This window comes from Somniosus microcephalus, chromosome 13, assembly GCF_052327205.1.
Source record: "Somniosus microcephalus isolate GS21.2 chromosome 13, FLI_Smic_1.0, whole genome shotgun sequence".
Classification (NCBI taxonomy): Eukaryota; Metazoa; Chordata; class Chondrichthyes; order Squaliformes; family Somniosidae; genus Somniosus; species Somniosus microcephalus.
In genome coordinates this window covers 34,334,294-34,344,690 of record NC_140999.1, presented here as the reverse complement: position 1 = coordinate 34,344,690, position 10,397 = coordinate 34,334,294, and the positions used below count along the sequence as shown (strand labels likewise).

At 48.6% G+C, this 10,397-nt stretch overlaps 1 non-coding gene across 1 annotated transcript; it reads right to left on the bottom strand.

Moving 5' to 3' along the window:
* Positions 1-8,541: 8,541 nt before the first annotated feature.
* On the bottom strand, positions 8,542-8,668 carry LOC147108207 (U6atac minor spliceosomal RNA). The gene has a single exon (XR_015080751.1). It is a non-coding gene; the product is annotated as a U6atac minor spliceosomal RNA (small nuclear RNA).
* Positions 8,669-10,397: the final 1,729 nt, after the last annotated feature.

Genomic DNA, 10,397 nt, shown 5'->3' with positions numbered 1-10,397 from the left:
CAGCAGGTCGTATCGCATAAGGTACCGGTCTGGCTTTGAAAAATTTTGGGTTTGCATGTTCTTCAACCTTGATGTTTGCCGTAATTCCTTTCAGTGTTCCCAGTCCCTGTTGGAACACCTCCTTAGCATCGTCCAATATTTTGGACAGTCGTTTAGGTTTGACGTCGTCCTCTTTACAGGAATCTACAGTTAGTGCTTGTAAGGAATGCCAGTCCACATTTATTCTCCGGATCCATTCCCGTCCCAGTAGTGGCGGACCTCCCTCAGGTAACACATACAAGTCCATTCCCTGACTTTCTTTACCATTGTAGACCACCTTTACCTTTATCTTTCCGATGGGGTATACTCTTTGCCCCGTGTATGTTTTCAGTACAATCTCCGTATCCCTCAGGGGAATGTGTGAGAATAACCTTTTGTAATCTTGCTTATTCATGACCGTCAATGCCGATCCAGTGTCCAATTCCATCTTCACTTGGACTCCTGCTATCCGAAGCAGGACCCAGATAGTTTGGTGGTCTGCTGTGTTACCCACATTATGTATTTTTAGACAACCCTGTTCCTTACTGCTGGAGTCTGAATCCGTCTTCTGTTCATCCGAACTGTTCTCTGTCACCTTGTGTACTTTTTTGTACTTTTCCTGCGGCGACCTTTTGTTGTTGGTCTTCTTTCCTGACCGGCATACTCTCGCTATGTGACCAAGTTTGCCACATTGCCTGCATTCTTTATCTTTGAACCAGCACTGGTTCTGGTCATGCGTTGTCCTTCCGCAACGATAGCACTTTACTGCGCCCAATGCCATTTCATTGGTGCTGAATTCCGATGGCCTTTGCTGCATTTCTGCAGTGCCTCGTGCTGCTACCTCGTGCGATGCTGCAATGCTGAAAGCTTTGTCCAGCGTAAGATCCTTTTCCGCTAGCAGTCGCTTCTGGGTTCCTTCCTTTAGTAGCCCACACACAAACTTATCTCTCAGAGCGTCTGCTAGTCCTGTACCGAACTGACAGTACTTTGATAACTTGCGCAGTTCGATTAAGAATTCAACGTTGCTTTCCTCTTTAAGCTGAATTCTTTTTGTAAAATTTAAATCGTTCCACTATCAGCAGCGGCGTGGGGTTTAAATGCTCTTGCAGGATAGTAACAATATCCGCGAAACTCTTTCCTACCGTTTATCTGGTGTTACAAGGTGCCTTAATAACCCGTACGTCTTCGCACTCATCGAGTTTAATAGGGTTAGTGCTTTCTTATCCACCGGTACCTCATTCGCTGTACAGTAAACTTCAACGCGTTCCACATAAGTGGCCCAATCTTCTACATTGCTATCAAAAGCAGTGATGTTACCCGTTTTTGGCATCCTTGTTGAGTTTCCTTTATTTTATTTTATTTTTCAAAATTGCGGCTTCCCGCGCTTGGCGGCTTTTCCCGCGCTTGTCTTCTTCCCCCGCCGACTAAAATGGCGATTACCGCGCTGTTGCCGTTCTCGCCTCCCAGCGGTCCTTTATTTCCCCCGACGCTGCTGCTCTTGTTCCCCGCCGCTCCCGCGGTCCTCGTGGACATTCAACGCTTTTCTGGCTGCTGCGCGTCTCTGCCCCGATTGCAGTCCGGCCCCTGACACCGGCTGCGGTCGTGTTCTCCGCCCTTTTCTTCGTTTTCCCTCCCCTTCTCCCACTGACAACTTGGCCGACTTCCCCTCCGTGCCGCTCGATCGGGCTTACCCGCCGCTGTCGTAGAAGGGATGATCACTGCCTGTTGCTGATGGTGGACTTCGTGGCCAGCAAACCAACCCGGGTTCCCGATGGCCTCCCGTGCGATGCAGTGCTCAGCAGGATGTTGAGGGCGGATGCCCCTTTTCGACGCCCGTTCTGAGGACGAAGCTTCCTTGGATGCAAAACTGCCGCTAGGTACGATCAGACTCGTCGCCACTGTTGAGTCTGTGCTTTCAAATGTAGTTATGCTGAATAACTGGACACAGACAACAGAATACTTAAACAGGTCTTTAGTAACTGAGGGTCAGGGCTGAACTGAAATACACTTTGCTCTACAGGGTTTATATACCGGTGTGGTCACCACCGGTACTACAATATACAGGAGCCATCAGAAAGTAGTCCATCACCTTAAGGTAGTCTCTTAAGGTGGTACAGGTTACATACACTACAGTCTCCGTCTGACAAAGTGTATATTAAACTGCCTACCAAGGACAAGGAGATCATGTGGCACACAGTGCATTCCCAATAAGATGGACTACAATGTGAAATGTTCCATATTCACCCCTTGATCTTAGTTTTAATTAACAAGGTATTGGGCCATTCTGGCAGATAGGGAATACAAAGTCCAGTTTCAAGATTGGTACTACCCTGCTCCCATCCCTGATGGCCTGACATTCCTGGGCATTGCATTTTTTTCTGTAAAAAGAATACAGACTGTATGAAAAGGCTGCACTTCTCAAGATATTCAATACATCTCTGGTGTCAACAGGATGATACTGTTACAGTGGATGGTGACACATGGTGCTACAGTGCATTGGGAGAGGGTGAGGGGCAGTGCTCTTACCTTGCCTGCCCTCATCAGGCCATTAAACGTGACATTGTACTGCTATTGTGAAAGTCGCTAAGATGGCACTTAGAGCCACCACCAACTCCCTCAACATGGCCCGTGCCACTGCCTTCATTTGCTTTCTACCATGCGGGTCCAGTAAGACCCTTCTTCATGGTCTAATCTCTTCCAACAGGAACTTAGGGTTGGCAGCTGAAAACATGGAGGTTAGTGCTGTACCTGCCATTCCTTTTGTTTGGGGTACTGGAACTCCTGTGGATGGGACTGCCAGTACTGGTGGAATTCAGACATAAAAGGACAGGAAAGATCAGCTGGTTCATTAGGCTGTCCAATCCTGACATTGCACAGCCTACATGCACTGTCAATCCCAACTCCCGCCCCATGCCCCCACCACCACCCCCCCCCCATCCCTTTCAACTGCACCAGCTCCTGGTAGAGGCAAAAAACAAAAACATCCTGAAGGTCTCAGATATGTGCTGCTTCTCTTTTTGGTGGCCAGAAGACAAACAGTAAAGGTAAGTATGCAAGACAGGAGTAATTTAACATAACAGACACCATGGATGCATAACGTGTAATCTGCTTCACAGTGTTGCTGCCCCTTTAAGTTGTTGCAGACGTTTAAACCCTGCAGCAACAATGTGTCCGTCCCCCCGCCCCTCTCAGCATACCTTGTCCGTGAAAAGTAAGAGTTGCGCTCCTAGCCGATCCACCTAATTAGCTGATGCTAAGTTCTGATAGTGCGCATAATCAGTGGTTGAAAGTCAACCAGCACCCACCACCCTCAAAGCAACTGCCCTGCAGGCCCCACAGAAATCTGGCTCCAACCCAATTCTATTCCACCTGTACCTGCAAAATAAGGTCCATACCTATATGGATCCAACAGGCAACATGCAAGCCCAAGCTCAGTTCAGATCCTTCGATCTTGGCGGGGCTCATCACAAGGCCGAAAGCCCATTTCTTCTGGGCGCTGCTCCAAATGAGCTTTTGCCCAGTATTCTGACAAAACAAAATGAGGTGGGAGGGCCCATTATGTTCTTTCCCACGGCAGTTATATGTGTTGCCACTGTTCACGCCTGATGAATGAATAGCTATGCCAACCGCCCTCAGTGGTCCCCAGGAAATCTCTGGGCATTCCTTGGATGTATAGCAGAGGAACATTGACCCCAAAAGCTTATGAAAAGGAAGTTGCTAAATATTTGAAAAAGAAGCATTTTTAATGTTAGGGAAAGGGCATATAAATGCGACTAAGAGACGTGGGCGTAGAAATTTAGTTCCGTAGCCCTTGTTGTTTGGGCGCTACGGGTGCCAAATTGGGACCAAAATGAGCAGCGTGCGCACACTTATGGTGCGGGCCACGCCGGACGGCATCTTAGTGAGGGTGGCAGAGCGGCCATTAGGAGCGTGTGCTAGAAGTATGGTAAGTAGGCAGATTGTGACGTCAATCAGCGTGCAACCCTATTTTGACGCCGGAGGGGGCTTCATTGTCATCTCTCTGACCAGAGAGAAGCAGATGGAGCCTGCATGTGGCTTTGCCAGGCTGGCGGACTTCCCCATGGTGCAGGGTGCCATCAACTGCACGCACGTGGCTTTGTGGGTACTGTATATAAATGTTGGTTGTACTGCGACCACAAAGGTTACCACTCGCTGACTGTGCGGTTGGTGTGCGACCGTGCTCAGCACATCATGCTGGTGAATGCCTAGTATCCTGGCAGCGGTCATGATGCTTTTCAGTCTTTGAGCAACCAAGGCAAACCAGAGGGTGGCTACTGCACGACAAGGGCTATCCCTTGACCACCTAACTCATGACTCTGCTCTGCAACCCAACCACAAGTGGGCAGCATGCTTACAATGAGAGCCATGCTGCCACATGAAACATCATAGAGCAGACCATTGGCGTCCATGAACAATGCTCCCGCTGCCTGGACTGCTCTGGAGGAGCCCTACAGTACTCACCAGAGCGTGTGTCCTGATTTGCGCTGGTCTGCTGTATCCTCTACAACCTGTCCATCATGAGGGCACAGCCCTTGCCACCAGGGATACAGTCACCAGCTCAGAAGCAGGAGGAGGAGGAAGCGGAAGGAAGGAGGCAACCCAGACAGCCCCTTTCTGGCCAGAATATTGAATCATCCGCCTGCGATACAATTGAATGCAACCCCAATTCCCCATTCAACACACCTTACTTTCCCTCTGTTACAGACCATCACAGCTCCATCTTGGCCACAATGCTGAAATAAAAGCCACCATAAAGCAAACTTTCCAATCAAACTTTAATCATATATCTATGTAATATTACATCAAAAATTCAACTAATCATCCTTGTGCATTCCCTTAGTGACTGTCTTCGTGTGCCTTTGCCTATCCAAGTGCTACCTGAGTGGCTGCAGCATGACTGGTGGAAGGCTGCTGACTTTCAGTGGGGAGACTGCAGATGGCCTTGCAGGATGACCTCGAGGAGCTCTGGGCCTAGTAGGCCCGACTTTGGACTGCACCGCCTCGGCATGGGCGGCAGCAGTCTGCGCTGGCTGGCTGACAGGCAACATCAAGGGCACTGGCGGAATGGCAGTAGTGGAAGGAGGAATGCTGTCATCCTGAGAGAAGACAGCAGGGTCGGCCTCCATGGATCCATTGCCACTCCCCAAGGACAGCGCCTCAGCATTCCTAGTAATCTGATGCTGTACAGACTGCTCGACTGCTGTGACACCCTGCAAGCCCCTTTTCACACTGGTAACCCCAGCCATGATGGCAGCAGTCTGTGCTTGCGTGACTTCAGTCTGAGCTTCCATTGCAGCACTCAAGCGTTGGGTGGCTTGTGCTTGTGCTGCAATGGAAGCTGAGACTTCGCTGAAACTTTGGTCCACAAGTGCATTAATGGATCTACCCAGCCCTTCCACGCTGGAAAGGATGGGCTCCAAGCTCTGCCCCAAAGCCCTGTGCAAGGCTGGAGCTGGACTCCTCCATGCTCCTTGACATTGCATTCAGGCTTTCTGGCAGGCCTGCCAATGCACCAAGCATTTTCATTGTGCATACCCATCAGCGTTCTTCTGTAGGCCACCCCATCGAGGTCTTCATCTGAGTCCTGTGCAGCAGAACTCTTGTGCGACCTCGCCCTCTGGGGAGCTGGCACATGAGCTACTCTTTCCTCCTGCCCTGGCTGCAGGTCACTCGTGCCTGGTGTCTCATCATGTGCAGATCCTACGTCTAACCTCTCCTCTAAAGTACACAGAGTGTCAGTATCTGAGCTGGTGGCTGGGAGTGTGAAAATGAGTGACGGTGTTTCTTCTTCTTCTTCTGGACTCTTCTGTTCCTCTTGTTCTTCGACCACTAGCTGGGCAGGCTGCATTTCTTGGGTGTCTGACATGAGAAGTCACAAGGGTACCACTGTGGTAAGGGGAGGGGGTGAAGCAAGAGCTGCATGCTTACACCATGTGCAGATTGTAAATCAGAAGAGATTGTGGGATGAGGGAGAAGTGGGATGTGAGAAGGAGGATAATGTATGAGGATGCCGGCACCTTGTATTCCTTCAGCCCCACCACTGGCCACAGGCTCAGCCATGCCCCTGCCAAGAATGGCCAGCGCCGTCTCCTCCAAGGGGGTAAGGTGATGCAGGCGAGCCTGTCCCCTGTTGGTTAAGATCTACTGTTGTCTGTTGTGTGCTACATTTCCTGCAAGAGAAAGGGAGGTGTGTCAGTGCGTGTGGTGTAATATGTTTGGGTGATGTGCCTGTCATGATTGAATAACTGACGGTGTGTTCAAGCTGTGAGATGTGAGTGTGAGTCTTGGAGCAGGGGTAAGTGTGTGTGGGTGAGGTGAAGCTATGAATGTGAGGTATGAGTTGTGTTTGGTAGAGATTGTTGGTAGGTGAGTGATGGGGGAGTGATCCATTGAGCAGTGTGTGAGGCTAGTGGTGCAGATGGTGGGAGATGGCATTTGAAGATGAATTCACTGACCTTGACTGTGCATGTGAGGTAATTAAACTTCTTCTTGCACTGAGTCCAGGTGCTCATGGCTACACTGCTGGCATTGACCACATAGAATCATTGAGTGGTTACAGCACAGAAGGAGGCCATTTGGCCCGTCGAGCCCGTGCTGACTCTCTGCAAGAGCACTTCAGCTAGTCCTACTTCCCCGCCCTTTCCCCGTAGCCCTGCAATTTTTTTTCCTTCAGGTACTTATCCAATTCCCTTTTGAAAGCCACAATTGAATCTCCCCCCACCACCCTTGCAGGCAGTGAATTCCAGATCCTAACCACTCGCTGCATAAAAAAGTTTTTCCTCATGTCGCCTCTGGTTCTTCTGCCATCACCTTAAATCTGTGTCCTCTGATTCGTGACCCTTCCGCCAATGGAAACAGTTTCTCTCTATCTACTCTGTCTAGACCCCTCATGATTTTGAACACCTCTATTGAATCTCCTCTCAACCTTCTCTGTTCTAAGGAGAACAACCTCAGCTTCTCCAGTCTATCCACACAACTGAAGTCCCTCATTCCTGGAACCATTCTTGTAAATCTTTTCTGCACCTTCTCTAAGGCCTTCACATCCTTCCTAAAGTGCAGTGCCCAGAATTGGACACAAGGTTCATCGTAACTTCCTAGCTTTTGTACTCTATGGGCTGGATTTTGATTCTGGAGGCGTGTAGGAGGCGGGACTACAACTTTTGGGGTTGTAGCCCCACCTCCATCGAGTTGTGGCCAACCCACGCGATTTTCACTTGATTGACCTTGTTAAGCCTGCCCAGCGGGCTCAGCAGGCCAATTAAGGGCCACCCGGCAATAGGTGACGTCACAGATTGACATTTCATCTGTCAAGAGCTTTTGACAGATGAAATATCAGCGTTTGACAGCTCTTTGAAGCTGTCAAACACTGACAATCTGTACACTAAGTTAATTCCTTCCTCTCAGGCTGATTTAGAGATCTCTCCAGAACAGAATGCTGAATGCTGCAACTTTTGACAGCTCGGGACCATTCTGCTTTCTGTGCCGGTGAGATGAGGGACTCCCGAGACCTGAAGGAAGGAAGGCTGTAAAGGTAAGTAAAGGTAATTAAACTTCTTTAAACACTTTACACACACCAAACACACTTACCTCTGCACTCATGCACCCATCACTCACCTGAACACCGGACATCTCGAGCCCTTCAGTCCGACGGTCTGCCTCGTTAACTTGGCGTGGTTTGGAGCTGTCAGGAATCCCACACTTTAGGAATAAAAATAGGGATTAGGCTAAAAACTGCCTGTTAACTACCTGTTAATAGGCAGTTAATTGGCACTAATCCTGTTCCCGTCTCAGGGAGGCGGCTCCCAGCACAGGTCGGGTATCCGTCTCCTTTGAAACTGGCATGGAGGCGGGTTGGGGCGGGATGGGTTCGTGCCCCCCGATTTTGCGATTTTAACCCCCCATACACCTCCAATCCCGCCTCCACGGCCCAATGAAAATCCTGCCCTATGCCTCTATTTATGAAGCCCAGGATCCCATAAGCTTTTTTAACTGCTTTCTCAACCTGCCCTGCCACCTTCAATGATTTGTGCACATATACCCCCAGGTCTCTCTGTTCATGCACCCCTTTTATAATTGTACCCTTTAGTTTGTTTTGCCTCTCCTCATTCTTCCTACCAAAATGTATCACTTCGCACTTTTCTGCATTAAATTTCATCTGCCACGTGTCCGCCAATTCCACCAGCCTGCCGAAGTCTTCTTAAAGTCTATTACTATCCTCCTCACAGTTCACTATACTTCCAAGTTTTGTGTCATCTGCAAATTTTGAAATTGTGCCCTGTACACCCAAGTCTAAGTTATTAATATATATCAAGAAAAGCAGTGGTCGTAGAACCGACTCCTGGGGAACACCTTCCTCCAGTCCGAAAAACAACCGTTCACCACTACTCTCTGTTTCCTGTCAATTAGCCAATTTCGTATCCATGCTGCTACTGTCCCTTTTATTCCATGGGCTTCAACTTTGCTGGCAAGCCTATTATGTGGCTCTTTATCAAACACCTTTTGGAAGTAACATGGCTAGATGCCACTAAGTAGATGGCAATGCCTTAACCATGTGTGTGTTGTAAGGCCACTAGGGCCCCTTCCATCCTTATCAAGGGGAATGCTAACCTTCTCTCCTTTCATACAACATTGGCTCTCTGCTCCCACTGCACTCGCATCTATTGACTGGAGGGCCTCCTGGCCCCCTGTGGGAAGAGGAGCTCTCTTGTGGAGTTGACCTCCTGGACCAATGCCTCCAGTGCTGCATCAGAAAATCTTGGAGCCCTTCCTCTGGCCTGCTAAGCCATTACTCACTCTTTTTTTTCTGACAGTAGCCTCCATGAGCACTTCCACCACCTGTTACAGGCAGAAGCCACTTCCCCTTTAAGAGGTGCAGACTGCCTTTAAGTTGTGGAGGCTAGCTTTATTTGGAGCTAGCTTCGCACGAACTTGGGCAATCTGCTGAGCGTTCAGCACTTTCCGCACTCAGCTGAATGCTACAATCATGCAAAGTAGCAAGCAGCACGAATTTTACTTGTGCCTGCAGTCCTCCAAACAGGCGCGGGTTCCTATCGCATCGCAGTCCCTGTGCCCGTTTTTGGGGGCTACCGAAATTTCTAGGCTGTGCTCTTTCAGAGAGCCAGCACAGGCTAGCAATTGATGGCTGTCTTCCACTTGGTGTCAGCCAACTAATGCAAGAGGTATAACCCTGTTAAAACAGAGAAAGGAGGTTCTGCACGCAAATAAGTGCTGTTAGGCAGGTGAGATGTCAACTCATATTGTTAGATCCTGAGATAGTTCCCCTTTTACCAGAATTCAGTGTGAAGGGTTAGCTCTTAATTTTCGGGTGAGCAGCTGACCAATGGCATGCAGATGAGGCTCGGAAGTTAAAAATCACGTTGGCACGATCAGGGGATTTGGCATTCGCCTGGTTGTTCGCCCCGCCTGATTCCCGCTCCGGTTAAAATTGGGGCTATTATTTCTAAATTTGTTTAGAAGCAATGATTGGAATTGCCTTTTTTTATTATGGAGCAAACAGATGTGCATTGTGTTTTTTTTAACCATCCATAAATTTGACATATTCTCCTTTGTTTCTAAGTGTAATCGTATTTGTTATTTTCCACTGTTAAGCTCACAGTGACTAGTTCAGTGTACTTGATAACTTCCAAATAGAGAAGAATAGGATCATTTACAGGGTGAAGATGGTGCCAAAGGAAGAAAAGCAAAATTGGCCAGTGTGTTGTTTTGCTTGTCTTGTCAGGTTATTGAACTTTTTGCACCATTGGTCTGCAAATCAGGGGTAAGAGAAATGACTCTCACTGCCAGTCCCACCTCCCTTTCCATGGCAGAAGATGCAGTTGTTTGCAGTTTCTTCCCATGGAAACCCAGAAGTCTCTCCTTTGCTCAGTCTCCTCGAGGAGGGTTAGGAAGCTGGTCTCACTGAAACTGTGAGCTCTTCATTTGTTTTTCTTTGCTTTGCCTATGTCCCTTTTTCGGCTGTCTCTGCAAGATCCTGTAGTAGAAGACTCTCTTGAAAAGTGGGACAAAATCACGTGAACCATCCAGTGGAGTTATCTGACAGTGAACTCAGTGATCCTACTTACCTGCTGCTCCCCAACCTGTCGCTGCAATCTTGAGCTATTCTTGGCTTTTTAAAAACTGCACTCTAATTTCAAGCACCCCAGCACATTACTTACACGTTACATGGAATTTGTGCTGAAGAACTGTCAATTGATATTTAAATGAGCTGAGCGAACAAATTTCGGCGGATTCAGCTCTGCAGAGCTTCGAGGGTGCAAGTCCAAATTCACTGGTGTAAATCCAGCACAAATCACTGTATCAGATTTCAATAGTGCAGTGTTGTAGCGTATTCTTGACCC